The following is a 27,847-nucleotide window of genomic DNA, read 5'->3' on the forward strand; positions in this document are numbered from 1 at the left end:
GAAATTTTTGGAGTAATTTATGTGTAACATACATAGCTCTCAGTCATTTGACTATGTGAAGCAGAAAATAAATAAAATGGCATGTTTAAATTTTGATGTAATTTTTTATTCGACTGTGTCAAGCAGAAAAGAAATGAAATGGCATGCATAACATTTTGACATAAATTATTGAGCTTAACTTTTCAGGGAAATTATATTCTAAGCCTTACAGATTGAAAACAATATTCTGCATAAATGAGTAAGTATTGCCAATTAACATTTTTCCTGTGGTTAATGCTGTATAGGAAATCACTTTATGTTTTGTGTAAAAAATAGTTAACTGCTGGCTACACACTTTCCTACAAATGAAGAATATAACTGTTATTATTAGTGGATTATTTGGCTATAGGCCTCTGGCTTTTACACCCTTCCTTAGTAAGTGTTTTGATTATGACCTCATTGCTGTGACCTCTTGCTGAAGACAAGAAGGGAGTTTTCTCTTTTGACAGTCCTTAGAGCTATCAAGATTTGTTTTTCTACTGGGTTGAAGATAGTACTTTAGTTCCAAATTCTAGATTTGAATGTTAAGTCGTCCCCCAGCCTCTGCTAAAAGTTGCCTTAGCTGTTCAGGGGAAAAGGTGACAAGTGCTATCAGAAGAATAATAATTTGAAGTAATTTTCTCTGTTTACCATGAATACTTCTTGAATTCAACTCTATCTCTCCATCCTCACTACTTTGCCTCTTCCAGTGCTCATGCAGTGGTACTTGCTATTTCTGCCAGGCAATGGTGATGGACTTCTAACTCACTTTCAACCTCAGATTCTTTCTCTTTTATTTAGTCTTTGGTTCAAAAATCACTTCTGAGAAGAATTATCTATCTTCCCAGTGGGAAATGAACCCCACAACTATTTTCTACTATCTTATTTTTCTTTGACATAAATATCTGGAATAGCTTAAAATATGTTTGCTGACCCCCTGTCTTCCAGGATATAAATTCCATTGGTGCATGAACTTCATTCTTTGCTTTTTCTATAGCATCTAAAAAGTCTCTGGTGTACAATAGTCATAATAAAGGAATAAATATTGGTAAGTACCAATGACTTACTACCTTTATTTTTCAATTGATAATTTACACTGTGCATAATCCTAATGTCAACAACACAATGATGACTAGATATTTCATTCAACTATAGAATCAAATCATAGAGGTCTAGTGAATGACATATTTAAAATATAGATAACAATTCTTATTCAGTTAAAATATTTTTATTATATTAGAATAGTGTGTATAAATTTAAAACTATAGTTCTATATCAATTCTTTGTTGATATTAATTAGCTTCTTAATTCATATGATGTTCTTCTGAAGTATATGGAACTTTCATTTAATGTGTTCATCAATCTTAATTTAACTGCTAGATATTACACTTGGTTTCCATTTGCAGAATTTAAATGTCACTGGTTAAGGTATTTGTTAAAACACACTTGGAAAATCATTATAAATGACCACATTAAAAAAAACCCTACATTCAATAAATGCCTACATTCAAAATCAATTCATTTTCCATAAAACTAAATGTTCTTTAGTCACAGAACTTCTTTAGCTCATTTCTTGCATACATTTTCTCATTTATAAACTTCATGTTTTGAAATTAGAGCTTTGGAATTTTGTAAAAATTAGTTTATTTAGTATTATTTCTTGGTAGTTCAAAATATTTTAATGGAGGGCTTTCTCAAGTTTTACGGACAATTCCTCTTTATTACTTATATAAGTTTAACTTTTTATTTTCTAGTTTTAACTTACTGTAGTTTTAAACTTCCAGCTGACTTCAAGTTTTCTCACCATGTTTTTCTGTTTTTCTTTTGAAGCCATTTTATACTCAATAGAGTATTTTAGTAACTTGAATTTATCTAACTCCTTATAGAAAATTACTAATTATGAATGTTGCCCAAATTGTTTCCCATCTAAAAGTAACTAATGAAGAAAGCCGGGTGCCAGTGGCTCATGCCTGTAGTCCTACCTATTCAGGAGGCTGAGATCTGAGAATCATGGTTCAAAGCCAGCCTGGGCAAAAAAGTCCCAGTGAGACTATTATCTATAATTACCTATTCAAAAAACTGGAAGTGGGAGTGTGGCTCAAAGTGGTAGAGCACTAGCCTTGAGTAAGAAAGAGCTCAGAGGCTGGGATTGTAGCTCAGCAGTAGAGTGATTGCCTAGCATGTGTGAAGCCCTGGGTTCAATTCCTCAGCACCACCAACAGAAAAAAGCCAGAAGCGGCACTGTGGCTCAAGTGGTGGAGTGTTAGCCTTCAGCAAAAAGAAGCCAGGGAAGGTGCTCAGTCCCTGAATACCAAGACCCAGGACTGGCAAAACAACAACAACAACAACAACAACAACAACAACAAAAAACACCCTAATAAACAAAAATGGAAAGTAACTCAGAAGCAGCTCCCAGGCCCTGAGTTCAAGCCACACATGCACACGCACACTGAAGAGATACTGTGAAAAAGGAGCAGAAGACAATTCTTTTTTTTTTTTTTTTTTGGCCAGTCCTGGGCCTTGGACTCAGGGCCTGAGCACTGTCCCTGGCTTCTTCCCGCTCAAGGCTAGCACTCTGCCACTTGAGCCACAGCGCCGCTTCTGGCCGTTTTCTGTATATGTGGTGCTGGGGAATGGAACCTAGGGCCTCGTGTATCCGAGGCAGGCACTCTTGCCACTAGGCTATATCCCCAGCCCAGAAGACAATTCTTAATCCTGTTCAATCTTATTCCTGTTTCCAGTAAAAATTTTGTTACTGTTAATTAACCACACAATGTCTTTCTCAGTTTTTGAAATATTAATAACACTATTATTTGTAGTGTTAGCCGAATTTCCAAGTTATAGTGAGTATGATACTACTGTGCAATTATTTTCTCTTTATTTCTTATCTTCTATATAAATGTGAGACATCATAATTTCCACTTAAATCCAAAGGAACTTGAATGAAGTTACAGAAAACAACCTCCCTCCCCACAATGAGAATTTTCTAATAGGGCAATTGTGGCTGACACAAAGCTTCACCAACATAAAATTCTAAACCCAATGCGAATAACCAGAATTAAATACTTTAAGTTAAACAGTATTTAGGTAGATATTTAATAGTAAAGTCAAGTCCTAAATTATGTTTTTATCCAAGAATGGAATTATAACACTAATCTAAGTTTACGAAAGCTCTTTTATAGCTTGGTTTCCTCCCAACTTTCAACTTCTGGTCTATTTTTTTCCCCAGCTATTGTTCTTTGTCTTAAAAAAAAAATCAATGAGGATGCTTTCCACTTACAATTCAATTCACTTTAGGGAACACAGCCAATGCATTTTTGAAGACTGACATGATGAAAATTTTACTGGCCTTGTTTTACTTTTGAAACAGAAAATAAAAAGTTTCCGGTCTCCTTTAGCTTTTCTTTTCTGGTTGAGTATACTAAATGATAGCTGTGTGGACAATGTTCAGCTTTTTACACTGAAGAAATGGACTAATGGGCCATTGGATTAAAATATTGTTACCATTTGAGCATCACAATCATAGTTTCCCTTCTCCAAAAAAACCCAAAACAATCATGAACCACAAAAGTGGGAACAAAAAGGACCTGTTTCACTTTGTCCAACAGGTAAATTAACCTCAAATTTTCTTACATATTTTAAAAATAACTAGGTTGAAAAAGGGAAGTATCTACTAGAATCTAAAAGATAGAATTAAAAATGGATTTTATAACTAACTGTAGCCATAATCTGAGCTACTTAGAAATCTGAGACTCAGAGAACTTTCTTGTCCTTTTACTCTTCTTCCTGTGAGGTCACTGTCAATATTGTCCTCAATGGCTTTTGTTATCAATGGTAAATAGTAAAAATAAAAAGTAAGTTCTTAAATATCCACTTTACATTGTTTATATTTTAGTATACTTTTAAATGTGAACTACATCAAATTTATGCAGAAATTGTGATTGAATTATCATCAATGTGGCTTAGCCTAACAATCATTCATCAGAATTGCAATAATATCTATATTGTATTAAAGAAGAATTGTCTGATACTTACCATCTGGCTTGAGAATTTTTTATTTTTTACTTCAATTTATTGAGTTTCATTGTACCTCTTTAAATGGTAGTGTTTGAAATATCAAGAATTATATTTAAAAAGTTATAGGTTGGATGTGCTAGTGGAAAACCCTTTGTTTGTTGTAGAGAGCTTGGCAAATATTTTAAGAAAAGCAATCTGGTAATCTCCACAGAACACAAAGCTGAAGTGTATTCCTTAGCTCTTGGACCACAAGTGTCCATTTCTGTACTTGGAGTATATGCTAGCACTTGAGGATGTTTGCCACAGTTTTTTGTGTCTACTGCAGGAGGCACTGCACGAAGTGGTTAGAAGAGGACAAGTGACTGTGTGTCTGTATCTGAAAATATCCACTGACATTTTCAGAGATGATGAATTACCTTTAGCAAGTTATTTGCTAGTTATCTTGCCAGGGAGGGAGAAAGATAATATAGGAAAGAAATCACTTCTAGTAAATCTATGTAAGTTATAGCAACTGGTTTTGAAGTTGTGATCCAGTACTTTGTGGGTTTAAAACAGTAATTAAAAGTGACCAAGATTCACAAAGATCATGTTCAAATCCATCATCAGCTTAAAACAAGTGTTCTGACACACTTTTAAAGGCATATATGAGTGTTTCTAGGTTAATTACAAATACATCTAAAACAGTTCTCAAAAATAATTCTAATATAACTAAATCAATATTTTTCCAGTTTAAGAAGTGAATTGATGGTTGACCTCAAAGGGCTGATGCTTTCTTCATCACCGCTCTCACTACCTGGAGTACTTGTAAACTTTAGAATATCAAAGGTTAGCCTTCACAAGTAAGAATTTCATTCCCTTAATAATGAAATTTTTGTGTCCTTCCACTAAGCATTGTGATTCACGTTTCCTTTCCCGGCAGGGTTCTTAAACCACAAAGATTCTAAAGCAATGTATGCATTGTCTCTGCAGTACAGTTGGTGTCATCTGAGGAATTGTATTTGTACCTCTCCTGAACTGCAGAGTTAGAATTTCTGGGTTGGGAGGACATATTTAAGTCATCTCGTAGGTGTTTCTGAATCTTCTCTGTTTTGTTGGATGTGTTGAATATACAGACAAGGTACATATGGGCCTGATAACCAAGGTATCATAGAAAGAGGATGACTTAGATTGATGAGGAAAACTGTGAGGAATATGTTCAGCACTTGGTCTTCACAAAACCTCCCCCTTTCAATTGATCATTTTAAAGAAAAGAATGATATGTGCTTATTAAATATTATAGTTGACAAAAAGCACATGACTTGTAATATTACCAGTAGCAAATGCTTATTAGCACTTAGAATATTCATTGTTGCCTTGTGACATTTATTCAACCATTTAATTAATCTGAAAGTTCCTACAATCCTTGACCCCTTCATAAAACACTGACTGCATACAAAGCAGCAAAACTAGGTGTGACTTCCCTTCAAGAAAAAGCAATGCTTAAGGCTAACATTAATACATCAATCATACAAATACAAAAATGAATATAAAATAACAGCTTAGATAAACACTAGAAGGAGGAGAAGGAGGTTGTTGTAGGAATGTACATAAGAGAACAATTTAATCTAAGAAGAGAAAATAAGTATAAAATATTTTCTAGAGAAATCTGATGGAAGAATGGGAGGATTGGGCAGCTTAAAGTTAAGAAGAAGCTGTGGTTATTGTAAGTGCCCATGATGCTCAGTGAGTTATTTGATAAGTTTTTAGAGAAGGCATTAATCACCCTGATACAGATGAGGAAACAGAGACTTAGAGAAATTAAATAATATGAGCACATGATTTAGCAGGTGATGAGCTTACCATTAGAAATCCATTTGAGTCTGTTCTTTTTCATTTAGTTATTAATGTATTTAAAGAGTGAATGGCAGTTACACCTAATGCTTTGCTTAAGGGAGAATGTTAGAAATTAGTCATTAAGTTTATAAGGTTGGGGACAAGTAACAAAATGGAAAGAAAGGAATACAAACATGTTCCAGCATCACAATTGTATGGTAAGTACAAAGTCTCTGGTCTACAAAGTCTACTGTGGAAAAATGCTGTCATGGAAATCTCTGAAATTTCTTTTAACTTCCCAAAGTGTAAATCAAAATCAAATCTTCCTCAGAAGAAATGGCGACATTTAATGCCACTATTACATTCTTGAAAGCTGAAGATTGATGATTCTTATCATATCCCAAGTTAGATTAATACAACAGACAGATGTAACTTGGAGAATGATGGTAGATTATTATTAGTTTAATCAGGTGATGAACTTAATTTAGTTGCTTTTCTTCATGAGTTCTCCTTAGTAAAGAAAATAATTATATTCCTTTGGAGGTTATATAGTTATTAAATAGGTGAATGGCTTCTCTTTTTTCAGTCCATAGAACATAGAAGTACATAGTTCTTACCTGGATGGGAAAACTCCACAAAACTCTCTTGTTTAACCCCGGGATCCAATTGTCTAATTTTGCTTCACAATTTTTTTGTCTGAAGAAAATTTGGCCAAAACAGTGTCCCATAGAATATTTCATAACTTTACTACTATATTTATCATATCCTAAGATACAAAGAAAATAAAAAACAAATTTCTCAAAGCCTTCGTAAGAATTTGTTCTAGAGGAGAAAGAGGAGTAAGTGTCTTGATAACACTGAGGCCTCTAAAATTCTTGGAAGTACCTGTGGACTAGGGAAAGTTTTTACTCTTAGGTTAAAAAACAAATGAAAACCAAAAACACAGTTTCTCATCAGACTTTCTACCAAAAAAGAAAATATATACTTCCTTGGAATCCTTTCTGCTTCTATATTTGCAGGTGAGACATTTCCCTGGTGCAGTTCTGTGACAGAAGGCTTGTAGTGCAAGAGAAGCACTCTGTCACTGACCTGGAAACAGTTTTCTCACTCTAAGAAACTATCAGATATTGTGGTGAGAAAATTCCATAACAGACTGAAAATTCAAGTTAGCCTGGAAAGCATTAACAACAAAATATGAAATAAAGGACCTTGAACATTAGAACCTAAATGACTCAGCAAGTACTCACTTGCAAAATCTTTTTATGGGCAACAGGCTCGATATAGGCCACAGGTACAAAGGATGAGGTGACAAGTGAACTTCTTGGCCCCTCATTGTGCTATCCTTGGATAAGGTTCAAAAATAAATTAGAAGCCAGAAAATAAAAAAATGGCATGGAAAGTTCCTTTAAAGAGATAAATAAGCTCATGAAGAAAATGATTATGATATCAAGGGTGGGGACTTGGTATGGATCCACTATCAAATAGTGTAGTTACTAAAATCATACTACACATAACTACTATCATTATTTATTTCCCACCTGTTCTTGTAGGTCCAATACTTAATCCCTGATTTGGTACCAATCCTGAATAACTCTGCCTTCTACCTGATAACGCTTTGATTTTATTGGACTCCTTTCATCATTGAGAAGTGCAACAGTTTTCCCTGTTTGAGTAAATATATATTCTGGGTAAAAAATTGATTTTTATCCTTCATCAAACTTTTTCTATCTTTTTTTAACCAGTGAGGAATAACTAAATGTGGCTTACTGCTTAGTATACTATACAATTCTTTTTGCTTGAAGAACTCATGTAAGAGTAAAAGCAGGAAGAAGATATGATGCTACCCATGAGATGTGCTGATATTATTGGGTCCTCTATCACCCCAAAGCACCATGTGTTTTATGAACAGTAGGATATCCCCATTGGGAAATCATGCCAGGCAGCATACAATATTTTCTTACACTATACAATACATATTCTACATCAGCAATGCATATATAGTACTCTTTTTTACATAACTGAAATTCATGGATTCAAAATCAAAGCCATGGTTACTTTGAAAATTTTGACTGACATGATTTTTCTGTATCTAAGACTGAGGCATATGAATTCAGCTGAAAATGGGGGAGTGTTGTACAGATACAAATTGTTAATTGGAAATAGATATAGTCACTTGACCATTTCATGCATCTCAGGCAGTAGGGAGAACATGTCATAGTGTGTGGTTAGGATGAATGATTCTGACCATACTGTTTAGAGGGAACACTCTTTTAGATACTATAAAAATACTACTTTCCTTTACAACCAATACAACCAATGCCACAAGGTTGATAAAACCAACATAATAACTAGAACCACCTTATGTAGGCAGAACTCCAAGAATCCTCTTGAATAAATATTTCAATTATCCCAGTAGGTAAACTACAAAGCAGAAGTTATTTATTTCAAGAGTATTTTGGCAATTATTTACTTCAAGAGTTTAAACATTTGTTTAAACATTGTTTAAATATTTTAATCTTAAAGGATTATAGATGCCCTAATTGGTTGTTATTTAAATGGCAAGCTTAGAAACAATTGTTTCCAAAAATAAAATAGCTTATATTAAGGACTACATTAGATGACCATTAGAAAACCTTCCTCGTATTAAGGAAGTAATGATCATATAATTTTTTTTTATCATCAAGATGATGTGCATGGAACTAAAAAAATTACCTTCCTCCAAAACAAAACCGCAAAGAACCAATAGCCCCCTCATCAAGTGGGCTAAAGACCTACAAAGAGACTTCTCTGATGAGGAAATGAGAATGGCCAAGAGACATATGAAAAAGTGCTCTACATCACTGGCCATAAAAGAAATGCAAATCAAAACAACATTGAGATTCCATCTCACCCCATTAAGAATGTCATATATCAAGAAAACTAACAATAACAGTTGTTGGAGGGGATGTGGCCAAAAGGGAACCCTTCTTCATTGTTGGTGGGAATGTAAACTGGTTCAGCCACTCTGGCAAGCAGTATGGAGATTCCTCAGAAGGCTAAATGTAGAACTCCCCTATGACCCAGCAACCCCACTTTTGGGTATTTATCCAAAAAACCACAAACAAAATCACAGTAAAGCCACCAGCACAACATTGTTCATTGCAGCACAATTTGTCATAGCGAGAATCTGGAACCAACCCAGATGCCCCTCCGTAGACGAATGGATCAGGAAAATGTGGTACATATACACAATGGAATTTTATGCCTCTATCAGAAAGAATGACATAGCCCCATTTGTAAGGAAATGGAAGGACTTGGAAAAAATTATACTAAGTGAAGTGAGCCAGACCCAAAGAAACATGGACTCTATGGTCTCCCTTATTGGGAATAATTAGCACAGGTTTAGGCAAGTCACAGCAGAGGATCACAAGAGCCCAATAGCTATACCCTTATGATCACATAAGATGATGCTAAGTGAAATGAACTCCATTTTATGGAAATGATTGATCACAGTTGGAACTACTTTCAACACCCCATGTGTATCTGTAGTTTCTACTATTGATGACGTTCTTGTATCACCTTCTTGTGATTGTATCTACACTATCTCTGTAATCTTATCTGAGTATATTGGAAACTGTGTATAATGGTATTAGAACTAGGAAATTGAAAGGGAATACCAAAATTGAGAGACAAAGGGTAAAATAAGAGAAACAACAACAAAAGCAATACTTGCAAACCTGTTTGGTGTAAGTGAACTGAACACCTCAAGGGGGGAAAGGGGGAGGGGGAGGGGGTATGAGGGACAAGGTAACAAACAGTACAAGAAATGTATCCAATGATTAACATATGAAACTGTAACCTCTCTGTACATCAGTTTTATAATAGAAACTTAAAAAAAAGATGATGTGCATGATCATTTTTCTGATCTCAAAAAATAATATGCAGCATAGTTGGTTTTCCTCAAAGCCATTGCACTGTTCATCATTGGATGTAATCATACCGTGAATGCCTATGATCCAGGGTAGAGACAACAGTGGGACTTAGAGTATCATATGTGGCATAAACTAGGGAGTATTGACAGGTCAAGAAGAGCTTGGTAGTGGGTGTAACTGGGGCTGGGAATAAATGGGCAAGAAAAAGTTTGCTCGTTTCTAAGTATGGGCTTTGTTGAAGGAGACAGGGAAAAACTGTAGAATAGATGTTTTATAAACTTCTTATTTAACCACCTTTCCCACTTTATGGTAAGAAACTTGAGGATATCAGAACAACATCACAATATGATCCTTTTATCTCCTGCAATTTGGCCCCATTTGGAAGTCATGATAGCCTATTTCCAAAAGCTGATAAGTCCTTTTGAAAAAAGTTTAAATTGCAGCTGATTACACTGACCTAGGAATCTTCTAATCTTTAATTCTTGCATGAAAATGTAACTAGCAAGATGATTCCTGCTGTCTTATAATATGCTTATTTAAAGAAAAAAGGCCACTTGTCAGGAGAAAAGGCTTGAAATGGATATTTGAACATTATGAAAATGAATTCACAAGCCAAGTCTGTCTGTCAGATGTTTTTAATTTAAATATCCTGATGGGTGATGAGACTCAGTGTGAAGGCATGCAAAATTGCCTTGTGAAATTTAAAATAAAAGTCAGTGAAGGAGTCTAGGAAAATGTGACATTTAGTTCATAATCATGTGCCTATTCGGAAGTTAAAGTTATTGGTCAAGAAGGGTTTTGACTTTTTAAATTTGAGCTTTACTACTTAAAAATCAAATGTCTTCCTTTTGGCATCTAAAATAAAAAACAAGAGAGGTTATATATTTTACCCCAGACTACTTGTGGAATGATAGAGAAGTCATTTCAGTTTTACTAAAAGCATTTTAGAGTTTTGGGGTCAACATTACTGGAAATTTTGCTTTCTAAATATATACAGGTCATTTTAATGTGGGGAAAGTCAATTGTTTTTAATACTATAGCTTTGTAATCAAGTTTGAAGTTTGGTGTTGATAGTCCTTCAACACTGTTCTTCCTGCTAAAGACTGTTTTTGTTATTCAGGGTTTTTTATTGTTCCATATGAATTTTTGGATTGCTTGCTCTATTTCATTAAAGAATTGTGTGTGGATATGGATGGGTATTGCATTAACTTTGTAGATAGCCTTTAGGTGTATTGTCATTGTCATGATGTTAATCCTCCCAATCCAGGAGTATGAAAAGTTTTTCTACTCCCTTAATTCTGCTTTAATTTCCTTTATCAAGTTTTTAAAGTTTTCATCATAGAGAGCTTTCACTTCTTTGGTTAAGTTTAGTCCCATGTATTTTTTAAAGGCTATTACAAAAGGAGTTGCTTTCCTAATTTCAGCCTTGCTCTTCTCATTTTTGACACACAGAAAAGCCATTGATTTTTGAGGGTTTTTTTTTTCTTCAAATTTTTATTATCAAACTGACGTACAGAGAGGTTACAGTTTCATACGTTAGGCATTGGATACATTTCTTGTACTGTTTGTTACCTTGTCCCTCTGCCCTGCTACTTTGCCAAAGTTTCAGGTGAGTTCAAGTAACTTGGGAGTAGAGTCTATGAGGTTTGTTAAATACAGGATAGGCGTGATGACCAATGGAATAGAACTGAAGACCCAGAAATGAGCCCACAGACTTATGGCTGCCTAATCTTGATAAGGGAGTCAAAAAATAGGATGGAAGAAAGACAGCCTCTTTAACAAATGGTGCTGGAAGAAATGGTTAAACACTTGTAGAAAACTAAAGTTAGATCCTTGTTTATCACTTGGCACCAGAATCAATTCCAAATGGATTGAAGACTTCAAAGTAAAAGCAGATAACCTGAAAACATTATAAAAGGGGGTACGAGAAATAGAGGGCTCCTTGGAACAGGTAGAAGCTTCCTAAATAAAGACCCAGCAACACAACAAATCAAAGAAAGGTTGGAAAATGGGATTGCATTGAATTGCAAAGTTTCTGCATGGCAAAGGACATATCAGCAAGATGAATAGAAAGCCCAAAGATTGGGAGAAGATCTTAACTAGTCATATAACAGACAAAGGCCTCATATCTAGAATATACTTAGAACTCAAAATTTCAAGTCCCCCAAAAACACATTCTCAAAGAAACAACTGCCCCATTAGCAAGTGAACTAAAGACTTAAAAAGAGACTTCTCTGAAGAGGAAATAAGAATAGCCAATATACACATGAAGTGCTCAACTTCTCTGGCCATAAAAGAAATGCACATGAAAACAACATTGAGATTCCACCTTACCCCAGTAAGAATATCTATTATCAAGGAAACTAATAATAACAGATGCTGAAGGGGATGTGGTCAAAGGAAATGCTACTACACTGTTGGTGGGAGTGTAAACTTGTTTAACCACTTTGGAAAGCAGTATGGAGGTTCCTCAAAAGACTAAACATAGAGCTTCCCTATGACACAGTAACCCCACTTCTGGGTATCTACCCAAAGGATAATCAACAAGGCCATACTAAAGTTACCAGCACAACTATGTTCATTGCAGAATTATTTACCGTAGCTAAAATATGGAACCAATCTAGATGTCCCTCAGTAGATGAATGGATCAAGAAAATGGTGTGTGTGTGTGTGTGTGTGTGTGTGTGTGTGTATACACACATGCATATATATATGCAGACATATAATGGAATTATATGCTTCCATCAGAAAGAAGGACATTGCCATATTCATAAGCAATTGGAAAGACTAAGAAAAATCATATTAAGTGAAGTGAGCCAGATCTAGAGAAACACAGATTCCATGGTTTCCCTCACTGGTAATAATTAGTATATATCTAGGATAGTCTTAGCAGAGGATGGCAATAGCTCAATAGCTTTGTATATATGATCATATAAAATGAAGCTAAGCAAAATGAACTCCAAGATATGGAAACAAGAGGGTTTTCATTGGTGTTATTTTTAATATTCTCTGTGAAATTGTTTCTTTTGGTTTTATTTCCTATGGTTTATCCTCTATTATCACTGTATTTGATTTTAGTACCCTGGGTATTGTACATAGGTTTATCTGAGTTAGGGAAGGGAAGGGAAACATCAAAATGGTGGGACACAGGATAAAGAGCAAACTAATGTCACAATGTCTTGTGATACTCACAAGACAATATGTTGCAAATTAACTGTACAACTTGCGAGTGGGAGGGAGGTTGAGGGGAGAGAAGGTGGGAGAAAAACGAGGGAAGGGGTAACAAGTATGACAAGAAATGTACTCACTACCTTATGTAACTGTAACACCTCTGTATATCACCTTGACAATAAAATTAAATTTTAAAAAATCAAATCATGTTGTCCTCATGTAGCACAATGTTTTGTTGTGTGACTATCTACTTGACAGCACTGTTCTACTGTAGTTCTACCACAGGTCATGCATGATGCAGGGTTCTTGTTCATACCCAAGTGACACAGAGCTCTAAGCCCATAGTCAGCTGATGAACTAGGATCCATCCTGCCTCAGCTCACAGCTTAGTGAGGATCTCTGTTGTTGCCTTCCCAGTTGCTACAGCCCTACTATACTTCACTGTGGCAAAGACATTCTTAAGACCTCTAGTGAGGTATACAAGAGGCATAAAGACTTTAGTGGAAGTGGTAAGGATAATAATGTGTAGGGTATGGATTAACTAAATCATACCGATGTATACCACAGATTCTGTAACCAGTTTTGAAGATGATTATCTACAGGTTCTTTCACTTTGAACCAGTCACATCACTTGTTTAGACTTTATCTTCACTTTTAAGCAATGCCCAATTTCTCAAGAAGTCTTTCCTTATTTTTAGGCATAGTTAAATTCAGTGGATTTGCATTCTAAATCAATATGAACAAAGTACATAAAAGAGTGAAGAAAGATTCCTTACCAGGGGTAGGTAAGGGGGACGTGGGAGCTATTTCAAAGCAAGACTTTCCTCAAACAAAAAAAATGAGTTTAAACATATTCATATAGGAAAGTACATTCCTATGTGCTCACATTCTAGAGCATTCTAGAGCATGAGCAGTTTACAGTTATACTATAAGAAGATGGCAGACTTGTTTTTTTTTAATTGATTTATTTATTGTTAAAGTCTACAGAGGGGTTATAGTTTCATATGTAAGGCAGTGAGTACATTTCTTATCAAACTTGTTACCTCCTCCCTCATTTTCCTCCCACTTTCCCCCCTCCCTAAATCCCCACCCCAGTTGTTTTACAGCATAGTTGGTTTACAACATATAGTTTTGTAAGTATTGCTGCTGCATTGGTTTGCCTTTTACCCGTTGTCTCTCCATTTTGATGTTCCCCTTCCCTTCCCTACTTATTTTTTTTTATTATAATACCACCTTTATGAACTGTTTTCAAATATATTTTGATTTTACAGATCTGGCCCCTAAGTGATTTTGGATTTCTACGTGACAGCCCAAATAGTGATAGATTTTCTGATGATTAGCAAACATTTATTCTTTTGACTTGATTATTGTCTCCTGTTCAAGTGAGTTTATACTGCAGCTGAAACCATGTACTTTCCAATAAACTATCTGCAATTCAGTTTTAATTATTTTAACTGCTTAATGCAAAGAAGAGCCACACTTTATTCAAGTTATATTAGCTAACATTTGTATACAAATGTAACCCAAGCCAGGCAGTGTGGAACACCCATAATCCTAGCACTGGGAGGCTGAGGCAGGAAAAGGCTTGAATGTAAGGCCAGCCGAAGGTATATATAGTGAGACCAAATCTCAAAAAAAAGTAAAAGAAACTAATTCAAAATAAGAATTCCATCTATATTTTATGATATAAATACAAATAATGGGAGGGGGCGCTAGATGATTACATTTTTTAAATTTTGGTTGTATAGGTACAATGAAAGTAATCTCTTGTCTACTAAAGTTATATAAAAATCTTTCACTGATCCCATAAAGGATCTTCAAAGTTCTTTAAATTCTGACTTACATTGTACAGAGAACATTAAATACATATAAAATAATTCTTTAAGGGTATAACATCCACAATATGCTTCAGTCTGTGATTCATTAAAGAAGTCCAAATCATTGTATCAGTAATGAGTGGTTCATTCATACATACACACAATTGGTTCTGTATCTCAAAACTCTGACACAAAAAGGATAGAGATGCCCAATGTCAAACAATTACTTTAAACCTTCCTTTTCCAAAGTTATATATAAAGTTTATAATAGCTGTGATCCTAGGCTTCTGACTCCAAAGTTTACCTGTCTTTCTACAGATGCCAATTGCCTGCTTCACTTTTAATTTCACATATATCTATATGTAGCCTTTTTAAGGAGACAACTGGACTCATATTGGTCACAAAGATTCTCACTTAATTCTGATGACCTTAGGTATACAGCAGCATAACCTTGGCAGCTAAACACCATCATCTGTTAGATCTGAAAAAGTTACCGCAAAGAAACATTTTGTCAAGAGACATACTTCTGTTAAGGAAAATAATTACTTTCTGTATCAAGAAATAAAAGTCTCCATCTGGGGACTGATCTGAATATTATTTATTTATTTATTTATTTATTTATTTATTTATTTATTTATTTATTTATTTATTTTGCCAGTCCTGGGCCTTGGACTCAAGGCCTGAGCACTGTCCCTGGCTTCTCTTTGTTCAAGGCTAGCACTCTGCCACTTGAGCCACGGCGCCACTTCTGGCCATTTTCTATATATGTGGTGCTGTGAAATCGAACTCAGGGCTTCATGTATACGAAGAAAGCACTCTTGCCACTAGGCCATATTCCCAGCCCCTGAATATAATTTATAATCCAAGTCCTTCTTGTGGCAAACTGTAAATGTATATTACAAGTAAATATAAGCCATTTTCTATACTAGTCTGAGGTGGCCTTTGCTTGATCTTGTATTTTCTTGGTTGACCAAAATACGAATTCATTTTCTTGTAGTTTGCGAGGCTTCTTATCATGTCTGAATATTCTGTTAAAGGATTCCGAGCAGTGAACAAGTTTAGCTGTAGTTAAGAAGTTCTATAATTAGTGAACATGTATCACAAGAGATCAGGCTAACTTCTTCTGCTTCATCTTTGGAGATGGTATATTTTCCACCACACTGGCAATTCAGCGAAAAAGAATGATCATCATTCCAAGACATTTCTTCAAGATACACTTGAGCATCTACTGGTCCCATATTTTGTAGATCATCATCACGCTGCTCAGGTCATACTTTTTTTTAGTCTCTTCATTCCCTAGAATTTTCCATGCTTGATCAATTTCGATGGACTTCTGTATATATTCTTCCACTGTTCCTGCTGGCACATCTGTACTTTGTTTATCTGGATGATACATTAATACGAGTTTTTGATATTTTTGTTTTAGGTTAGCCACACCTGCATATGGGTCTGCACCCAAAATACTGTACTAATCCTTTTTTGGTGCCAGCTTAAATGCAATCATTCTTTGAACAAGAAGTAGCCTTTCCAGATCAACAAACTTCACATTGCCAGGGAGACAACTGGTGTCTGTCTGCCGCCTACCAGAACTCCTTCCATACTTCTGATAAGCATGTATACAATATCCAGGGTAACAAAATCAGTTACAGTGACATCAGGGGTAAAACCATGGGGAAGAAAGACAAAAGAAAATAGCATAATTTCACATAGTACATTGAACATAACAACAACAATGATAAACCACTTATTTCCACAACTTGGAGTTCATCTGGCTTATCATCTTATGTGTTCATATGCACATAGCTATTGAGTCATTGTGATCATCTGCTAGGAATATCCTAGACATATATGAGTTATTATCAATGAGGGAAACCATAGAGTCTATGTTTCTTTGAGTCTGGCTAACTTCACTTAGTATGATTTTTTTCCAAGTCTTTCCATTTCCTTATGAAATGGGCAATGTCATTCTTTCTGATAGAGGCATATAATTCCATTATGTGTATGTACCACATTTTCTTGATCCATTCATCTACTGAGGGGCATCTGGCTTGGTCCCATATTTTAGTTATGGGAAATTGTGCTGTGATGAACCATTCAGGACCATAGAACACATCTTTGAGTGGTTAAAAATGATGAAGAGTAGCTTCAAGGCACACAATTTTAGGCAGTTTAAAGGTATGTTAATACAAAATAGAAATTTTCCAATAAATGTACTTTCATCACTTAGACTTTCCTACATATTTTCCATAATTCCTTTCCCCTTACACTTTTTGTTATGACTTTAAAATATGTCAAAATGTCATTTGGTGAAAGTTCTGTGGACTTGTCAGAATGTATAGGACTAAGCACTGAATGGAAGATAGAATAAACTAACTATAATCTGGTTGCTGATATGGTTATACCCATGTGAGTCAAAACAAAGGAACATCACACACTGAGAAATTCAAGGTCCTTTATTAAACCTGGTGGCTGAGAGTGGCTATTGCCTAACAAATATATCTCAACCCTGAAGGGAAGTTAAGTGGGGCTTATTAGAATATGGGTTCAATATAGAATATAGGGGGAGGGGGAGGGGGAGGGGAAGGGGGAGGGGAGGACAAGAAGAGAATATAGGTAAGTCCAAATTGGAAGCACAAAACTATAATTGGTCAACATATATCCTAGGTAGCTAAAGAATGAATTTAAAACAACCTGCCACTCTTTATATTTGACACACATGGAAGACTTCTACTTAATAATATAAATATTTTGTACCAGTGCATTGATGATTGGAAATTGCATTCCAATGATTTCTTTCTTTAAGATTTTTTATATTTCTAACTTGTAAAATATATATTACTTTTTAAATAAACATGAAAACATTCTAGCTTTCTTCTTTGCCTTGAGGAACAAGGAAGTTTGTGGGAAGGTGGGAATATTTTCTCACATGACAGCTGTTTAGCAGATACAACTATAACTAGATACAAATAAGCAACCTGCTCTCTGTGTGGCTCCCAGTTTTCTTATGTGAAGAATCTCATCTGTCTTCTAGAAAACTGAGTGCAGAAAAAGTTTTACAATATGAATCCTTCTCTCCTGTTTGATATTGGTTACAGATAAGATATGCTTTAGCCACAGGGGAAGAAAAGGACTAGGAGAAGGAAAAGCAAGCTGGGAAAAATCAGAAAACTAGGCTAAGTCACAGTGGTTTGCCCAGACAGGTTGCAAAGCAAGCCACCCACCAAGTCCCATGGCAACTGCAACGGAGGAATCTTAGAGGAGAACACAGCCTCATGCCCAGAACGTAGAGGCTTTTTCAGCTGGACTTCAGATGCAGAGCATCTGTTCCAATGTCACTTGTAATTAATTCTGCCTTTAAATTATCAGCTGTCACAGGACCTTTTGCTGGTGGGTGAATTAGGAACATTTGAGATACATTTAGAGTGCAATGGCTTTGAATGTGTTGGTTTTAGGGTGGCCATCATGTCCAAGTTATTATCTTCTGAGGGAAATTCACATTTATAACCATGTTTTTGAGAATGTTGAGTCTATCTTGGTTAAAACTAGAAAGTTTTTTTTTTAATTGAAGTTCAGGATTTATATCACCAAATTCTCCAAATTCTTACTGCTTCTTTCTGCAGCTTTCATTCATATAATTTGAGTGACTCTGGTCTGATTTGCAGGGTACTTTGTCAGGGTACATTTTACTAATTCTCAAGTGAGAGTACACTTTTTCACCTTTTCTCATTTTACTCTTGAATCTATCCGGGAGCATAGGTAGCAGCTGAGTGTTACTTAATTAATGCAATACAGTCCTCAGGTCCAGAGTGTGGGAATGCAGTGGTCGATGTAGAGGGCAACACATTTGCCCACCTTCATGGTGAATAGATGATGCTAACAGTCTCCACCACTTCTGACTCCCCCTTTCTCAGTGCAGGTGCACTAATATTGTGAGTCCACATGTAAGTTGCTGGATTAATATATGATTGTTTGAATGTCATATTTGGTCATGTCCCACTTATTCTTTAGAGCATTATTTGAAGCTTGAGCAACACTGTATCTCAGTTATTGAGAGACAATAAAGGAAGAGTTGCTTTGTCATTTTTCCAGATAGTAATGGCAGGAGTTTGTTTTCACTGTGCTCATAGATGCTGACACTTTGCTAGACACAGTTGTAGTCCATATCTCCCAAGACAGCCCCCTGCGAACTCAGTCCCCCGGACTTCATGCCTTATGTGACTGTCCCCTGAGTGACTATGAGATTCAGTGATAATGAAGTTCAATCAGTTGTTACCTTTAGCCATAAGTTGTGAGATTACTATTTTTAAGTTTATAATTAATTAATTTTTATTGTCAAGATGATGTACAGAGGGGTTACAGTTGCATACTTCAGGCAGTGAATACATATACATTTTTTGTCATTCTTGTTACCACCTTCAGCATTCATCTCCCTCCCTCCTCCAACCTGCCCCTCTTGCTTCCTTCATTAAAAAAAAATCTTCCCCTTGATGCATATTGTCTGTCTAATCTACAATGCTTATGATCTCTATGATTGTTAACAATAAGTTCCAGATTGGATGATATATACATATACATTTCTTTCCTTTTGCTTAATGTGACCTGTTCTTTCTTTTTCTTTCATTTCTTCCTTTCTTCTGCTGCCCTTGAGTTGCTTAGTTTGCTTTCATCAGTGTCCATTGTAGCTAATGGGCCCTTTCTACTGTATCCCCTGCCCCCATTTTCCACTCATTCTGCACCCTCCTCCCAGCTTCTTTCACATGTGCAGATGTATATGCCATATGTGAGGTTAAGAGTATAGGGTCCTTTAATTCTCTAAGACAAATTATGAACAAGTCCTTTGCTTCCTTATCTTTGGAGTTCTTTTCAGTCTGAATATTAATTTATGTACATATGAATTAGTGTTTGTGTTTAACCTTTTGGTGCCTTTCTCCCAAGACTGACCTTTTTTGGTCTTGCTGTGAATTGGTACGTTAGGTCCTGTTTTCTTTGTCATGTATCTTTGTTCCCACTACAGATGAACGGATCCAAAAAATGTGGTACCTGTACACAATGGAATTCTACACAGCTATTGGAAATGAAAAAAATAATAGCATACAGGGAAATGGACAGGTCTATAACAAATCATGTTGAGTGAGGCAAGAGCACAGCTAGCCTAGAACACAGAAACGAACAGTGCATGTTTTCCCTGAGATTATTACTTTTTAACATGTCAATTAATAGATAAAACAATTTCAGATACATTATTTCATTGAGATAACAATCCAGTGAGTAAGTACTATACCATATTCACATGGGATTTAGTGACATGACCTTAGTTCCCAGGACTATGGGTGCTATGGGTGCCTTTTCTCTCACCTCCTAAAGCTGCAATCCCCAATGGGCCTCCCTATTTCTGTAGTCCATGAAAAAGGCATCCATTTGGTCCACCATCTTGGGAAATGAGTCCTATTTTGTTCATTGCTTCTCTTGCCAATTCTCAAAAATTCAAGAGAAAACACTTCCTCCTTTGGCTGAGCTGTGAAAGAACCAAATTCATCTTTAAGAGGATGCTCGATTAAGCACGGTATTGCTATGCTTTGGGATATAGTTTCACCATAAGAAAGTCATTACACTGTTGCTTTTCTAATAGTTTTCTTTTCTGCTTTCATGTGTTTTTGCTTTTGTTCTTGTTCTCCTTCATCTTGAAATGTTTTCTTTCCAACTGAAATGGATTGCTTGCTATGTACACAAAATAAGAAAAGATAGATTGTCAATTCCAAATGGATTAAAGACCTTGAAATCAAAACAGACACCCTGAAAACACTAAAGGAAGGAGTAGGAGAAACACTTGGGCTCCTTGGCGCAGGACGGAACTTCCTTAACAAAGACCCAGAAAGGCTACAAATCAAAGAAAGGTTGGACAAATGGGACTGCATCAAACTGCAGAGCTTCTGCACGGCAAAGAACATAGCTCGCAAGATAAACAGAAAGCCCACAGACTGGGAGAAGATCTTTACCAGACATTCAACAGACAAAGGCCTCATCTCTAAAATATATGCAGAACTAAAAAAATTACCTTCTTCCAAAACAAAACCGCAAAAAACCAATAGCCCCCTCATCAAATGGGCTAAAGACTTACAAAGAAACTTCTCTGATGAGGAAATGAGAATGGCCAAGAGACATATGAAAAAATGCTCTACATCACTGGCCATAAAGGAAATGCAAATCAAAACAACATTGAGATTCCATCTCACCCCAGCAAGAATGTCATATATCAAGAAAACTAATAATAATCAATTGTTGGAGGGGATGTGGCCAAAAGGGAACCCTACTTCATTGTTGGTGGGAATGTAAACTGGTTCAGCCACTCTGGCAAGCAGTATGGAGATTCCTCAGAAGGCTGAATATAGAACTCCCCTATGACCCAGCAGCCCCACTTTTGGGTATTTATCCAAAACAAAATCACAGTAATGCCACCAGCACAACAATGTTCATCGCAGCACAATTTGTCATAGCAAGAATCTGGAACCAACCCAGATACCCCTCAGTAGACGAATGGATCAGGAAAATGTGGTACATATACACAATGGAATTTTATGCCTCTAGCAGAAAGAATGACATTGTTCCATTTGTAAGGAAATGGAAGGACTTGGAAAAAGTTATACTAAGTGAAGTGAGCCAGACCCAAAGAAACATGGACTCTATGGTCTCCCTTATTGGGAATAATTAGTACAGGTTTAGGCAAGTCATAGCAGAGCATCACAAGGCCCAATAGATATACCCTTATGAACACATAAGATGATGCTAAGTGAAATGAACTCCAAGTTATGGAAACAATTGTTATATCACAGTTGTAACTACTTTCAATGTCCTATGTGTATCTGTAGTTTCTATTATTGATGATGTTCTTGTATCACATTCCTGTGGTTGTACCTACACTATCTTTGTAATCTTATCTGAGTATATTGGAAACCGTGTTTACTGGTATTGGAAATAGGAAATTCAAAGGAATACCAAATTTGAGAGACACAGGGTAAAAAAAGAGAAACAACTACAAAAGCAATACTTGCAAAACTGTTTGGTGTAAGTGAACTGAACACCTGGGGGGGGGGGAAGGGAAAGGGGGGGAGGGAGGGGGGTATGAGGGACAAGGTAACAAACAGCACAAGAAATGTATCCAATGCCTAACGTATGAAACTGTAACCTCTCTGTACATCAGTTTGATAATAAAAATTTGAAAAAAAAAAAAAAAGATAGATTGTAAGTATAGACAGAGGCTCTCTTTCCTATGTATGTGCTTAGTACCAATTGCTATTTTCCCAGCCACAATGAAGAGAATTGGTTTTTATGACAACAAGTTAATTTCTAATGATAGAGAGGTATTATGATACTTTTAAAGATCATTTCATTTCATACATTTAAAAATAAAAATGGACATTTTATTTCTGGATAAGTGAATGTTTAGAGTCAGGAATTAGTAAAGTAAAGCTGAACTTTGCCAAAATTATTAAGTTTATGGTAACTATTTCATCAAGGCTGATTTCTTTGTATTATAGTCAAATGCAAAATGAGGAAATAATTTCCAAACTAATAGTAACTTCTCTTAATAAAAATGATTGTTGTTTTTATGTGTGTTGGTCCTGGAGTTTGAACTCAAGGCTGGGGTGCTGTCCCTGAGCTTTTTGTGCTCAGGATAGCACTCTATTGCATAAGCCATAGTTCTATTTCTGGTTTTTTGGTGTTTAATTGAAGATAAGAATTTCACAGACTTTCTTACCTGGACTGGTTTTTAACTTTGATTCTTAGATCTCAGCCTCCTGAGCAGCTATGATTATAGATATGAACCACTAGTACCTGCCTTAATGAAGGTTATTTATATTCAGTATAGATACATTTGAATTATCATATATTGTTTGAAGTATGTTAGGAATAAGGAAAGAGACAGTGGAGGTAATAAAAAAATAGCTTGATGGAATATCATAGGAGGTTATACACTGTGACAAACATCTTATATACACTATCTTTTTTAATCCATAGAAAGCAAACATGACTCTACACTGTAGGTACTAATATAATATCTTCCTGCAATTCACAGTCCTAATTTTGCAAAGTACCTTACAACTTTGTTTTTCTAATTAAAAAGTTTTTATTTTGTGCCAGTCCTAGAGCTTGAACCCAGGCTCTATGCCTATATTCAAGGCTAGCACTCTACTATTTGATCCACAGCACCACTTTTGTCTTTTTCTGGTTATTGGAGACAAGAATATCACAGACATTTTTTTCCCCAGGCTGGCTTCAAAACACAATCCTCAGATTTCAGCCTCCTGAATAGCTAGGATTATAGGCATGAGCCACCAGTGCCTGGCTGTTTTTATAATTCTAAGTAATGTTTAGTACTAGTTTTATAAAAATTTCATGTTTCTTACTCTTCTCCTGTAGGCATGTGTATTATAGTAGTTTAGGGAAATGAAATATCATCTATCATGAAATATTATACTTTCCTAAATCAAGATTTATGGCAGCTGTTTGAAACTTCCACCTGAGGGAATTTCCCGTCATACAAGTCAAAGTACTTCTATTTGTTCTGCCTGGTTTAGCCTTTCTCTCTACTTTACTGGTTAAAATAAAATGATATTACAAAAGGAGACATTAATATCCACAAATCCATCTTCCTACAAGTGAAAATTGGTAGCTTTTATGATTGCTTTGGCAAAGGGCTCCCTTCAAAAGAAGGTAGCAATTATAAATAATACTAACTGTGGCTGGTGTAATAGTAGTTCATTTGTCTGAAGCCTTTCTACATTCTTCTATTTTTCTAAGCGAAGCACCTTAGAAAATGTTCTTACTGTCTCTATCATACTTGTGGAGATGTGTTATTAAGAAAAATATCTAAATAATGTTATTGCCCATTAAAGTGTTCCATAAAGAACAATCCATAGTCATTATAACGTTCTTAAAATCTCTAATTCCCTGTCATTTCCAAACTTATTCGATTTAGAGCAATGATCCTGGGAGGTAGTTTTAGATAACAAGTAGCATAAAGATAAGCAGATCCAATTTTGGTAAAATGATTCCTTTTAAGAAAGTGTTCATATAAAAAACAATTGTCCCAAGTGCATTTTTATGAAAACAAGTCCCATAGAAGTAGAGAGTAGAATAATAGTTACAAGAAGTTAGAAGTATGAAGCTAAAGTGGCCAGAGAATGGTTCACTAGTGGTAGAAAGTCAGAGTTCAGTAAAGGGATTACATTTGGAGTTCTCTAGCATAGAAGAGTGACTAGAGTTAACAACTTATGGAATATTTCAGAAAATTGGGAGAAGAAGATTTTGGATGATTTCAGTGAAAGAAATGATAAGTATTTGAGATGTCACATGATACCCATGAATAGGTTCAATTGATCTACAAATTAAAATATTTATAAAGCCAACAAAACCCAAGTATCTATCTTTTTGCTATTGTAGAATTGTGCATTAGTAGAATTATGCATTTGAATAATATTGAAAGAAAATAAACAACAATGTTGGTTAAATATATGAGATACATGAGGATATAGATACATTTTGTATAACTCAATACAATATGGGTTCTCTCAATTTTGATATTCAGGTGACTTGAATGAAAGTGATTAGGAATAAAAATGAGATATCTGAGAACAGCAGAAAACATTGCGCTCAAAGTGAGTCATAGTTGTGAAGAATTGTATTATATCAAGTCAAAGACAGATTCAATCACAAGAGATAAAAGAGGATTTTCTCAGGTATTCCATATCCTTGAAGGAACAATGCCTTCTGGTTTCTGTGTACATAGTTGCCCAATTGGGTGGAATATTTGTGCTTATTTCTGAATGATGACTTTACATTATTTGATCCTATATCATGCAATGATTCAATACAGTTCATAATTCTAAAAATAGCAAGAGCTCTAAATAATTTTGGCTGTTCATGTTGCTCTTATTGAATCTCATAAGCTGACAAGTCAGAAAATTCAAGCTCCTCTCTTTGTTCTACCATCTTGATGCTTGTTAGTGTTTGGTAACCAGAATCAACAGATTTTTTAGCATCTTATTCTTTTAAATAGAGTTCTTATTATACTTAAGTAGTTCTACTGGGGAAGTGCCATTTAACAAAATAGTTCATGAATACAATGCAACTTCATCAATGTCACTCCCTTCAACATTTTCACGGTCCTTTGATCCACACCTTCCTTTACTTTTCTTAATTTTGCAGTATAGACAATGAAATCTTGACTCCATTCTTCCCTCCCTCCCTTCTTCCCTCATCTGCTCCTCACCCACTTCCTCACTTACCCTCTTGTAGGTATCTCTTTCCTGGTTCTTATTTTTTCGGTTTTGACCTACTGACCTACTCTTTCTAAAAACATACTTTTAGAACTCAGTATATTTTTACTCATCCATTAGGAAGAATGATGTTGTACCACTCATAAGGAAATAGAAATACTTAGAAAGATTATATAAAATGAAATCAGTCATACCCAGAGAAACGAAGGTCACACAATTTTCCTCATTTGTCTATAAATCTGTAAGTAAACCGGTTGGGTGGTATACAAGTGGTTACAAATGAAGTGGTGGAAGTATCCTAGACTCTATGGAAAGCTCAAATAGTATAATTCCTTTAGAATGGCTAGGTCAAAGTTCATTTTATCCTTATGAATTGACTTCATCTTCCCATATCACCATTACTCATACTAAGAGTCCTCTCCTCAACTTCCAGGTTTGGTACCTTAGCTCCACTGTAGATGGAACCTTGGTTCTGATTCCTCACCCAAGGCACACATCTATAAAGCCACTTTATCATGTATGTGACTTTCCACCTTGCTAGTTCAGAATCATATCAAACCAGTATATTCTCATTGTCTTGAAAAAAGTTCTTTAATATACTACATAACAGATAGCCTAGTGCCCCAAGTCTTTAGCCTGACCTTCAAGATATTTTTCAACATAGACGGAAGCAAAAGCACTCTGATTTCCAAGTTATTTCTTTCACCTTGCACTCTGAGTAATTTTATCTTCTAGTCATCTTGGAAAGTGAAATTCTTTTTCTTGACTGAGAATTTGACTTCTAAGTTTCTCTTTGTTTGAATACAAGGCCTGTCCTGTCTGAGGCTTCTTTAGCTCCTCAGGTCAGTTCATTCAACCACTCCTGCATATACAGTCTGCTTGTCTGTCACTCCCTAATTTGCTCTTCATCTGTGCTCTTGCTTTTACAATTTTTACAATACATATATAAATGCTAAGATTATATGTTTAAATCGAAATTTATTTCCTACCTACAAGTAGCAGCATTACATTTTTTTCTGGACTTTCATCTATGGTTTCAAATGCTGTAGATACTCAGGTACCTACTAATAAAATTTTCCCAGATTTTTCCTTAAAAAGTAAAAATGCCCCAGAAATTTTAATAACCAGAAGTCACATATATCCTAAACTACCGTCTATATGTAGGGAATAATATATTCCCACTGCAATGGTCCCAGCCATCAGCTCTAGATAACAGCTACAGTGATAGAACTCTTTCCTTTTAAAACCTTTGGAGCATGGCTGTCGTTACTGCCTTTATTTCTGTTGATGATTGAATAAATTCTGAATATTCCATGATTCTTTGCATCCCATCTTCTAAACCAAAATCCAATGTGGGTGAATTTTATTGTCAGGATTGAGGTGGTGTTATCTAGATACATGGAAAATTGAGTGATTTTTTTTTCGACTATGAGGTAGTAATTCCCATCAGAATTCATGAAATGGAAAGTCACAATCTATGGCTTGGTCAGGGGATTTTATAGTCCAAAAGAAAGACAGTATCAACTTTATAAGCTAGGGGCTTCCAACTATCTAGTAGGACAAGTTTGGATGTACCTGAAGGTTTTAAAATACTTTGAAAAATCAACATTTAATTAAGATTTTTAACTTTTTATATGTAAAACTTTAATTTCCAGTATAAATATTTCCCTGTAATTTGTAGTGCCCATGTAATTTGTTAGTTTATGTCAAAAGTATAACACAAGGTGATTCTAAAAAGTATAGGAGTGCATTGATTTGACCTTTACTTTTTTTTCTGGAAGGATTGCATTTAAAACCAGAGGATATTTGCTGAGCAAATACATATGAGGGAATGGTCTCATTTTGATATTTAGAATGACTTAAGCATAAAGGCAACCAGAGTATATAGGACATTGAGTAGGTCAACAAACTTTATTCTCTGTTTGAGTATAGAGCCTTGAAAAACATCTATATGAGTTTGGACATTAAAGGTGAAAATACCTTTAATTGCTGGCTTGAGGAATGCTACTTTATATGGAAATAAATGAAGTTATTAATGCTTCCCTGACAGAGGCCTCCCTAGTGTTTCTGCCTCCCACAAGTGCACTCTTTCAGATGGCCAAGGAAGAATACAGATGAAGTCCTCAGTTTTATGAGATAAGAAGCTCTATCAGATTTACAATTCTAACTGAATAATTTCTCCCCAACTAACAGTGGGTGAACAGTGGTGGTGAGAAATGAAGAAAAGATATTGTGAAAGTCTAGGAGCATCCACTTAAATTCATTCCATAGGAAACAATGAAGAGTAGAGGGAACATGTTTGCCATAACAACCCAAATGTTTTATTCCTTTAAAATATTTGGTGCAAAAATTGATCTGGGTTTCCATAGGGGGTGGCCATGGGCATCAATAGTGAAGGTGCTCTGAACTTCTAGAAGCGATTCTCGCTTAGTGCCAACAGGAATCTCCTGTAGAAACTCCTTGTACTGATGGGAAATAAGCTAGATTTGGTTCAGTAACATTAAAAATGACTAACAACAGTGTTATTTTAATTGCTTCAAGGTTGTTGCACTGACTGAAAGGTCTACCCCCTTACCTTTCTCCAAGAGATCAATTTACTAGAGGATATACTATGAGACTGCATGACAATATAAGGGTACTTACATAACAAACTGTTACCTACATTAAGGTGTTACAAATTGAGGATCTATACTATGCCATTATTTTTTTAATTTAATTTTTTTTAAATTTTTATTATCAAACTGATGTACAGAGAGGTTACAGTTTCATACTTGAGGCATTGGACACATTTCTTGTACTGTTACCTCATCCCTCATTCCCCCCT

General features: G+C 35.4%; 1 pseudogene; it reads right to left on the minus strand.

The window, feature by feature from the left end:
• Positions 1-15,608: 15,608 nt before the first annotated feature.
• On the minus strand, positions 15,609-16,250 carry LOC125345849 (annotated as a pseudogene).
• Positions 16,251-27,847: the final 11,597 nt, after the last annotated feature.

This window comes from Perognathus longimembris, chromosome 2 (assembly GCF_023159225.1).
Source record: "Perognathus longimembris pacificus isolate PPM17 chromosome 2, ASM2315922v1, whole genome shotgun sequence".
Lineage (NCBI taxonomy): Eukaryota > Metazoa > Chordata > Mammalia > Rodentia > Heteromyidae > Perognathus > Perognathus longimembris.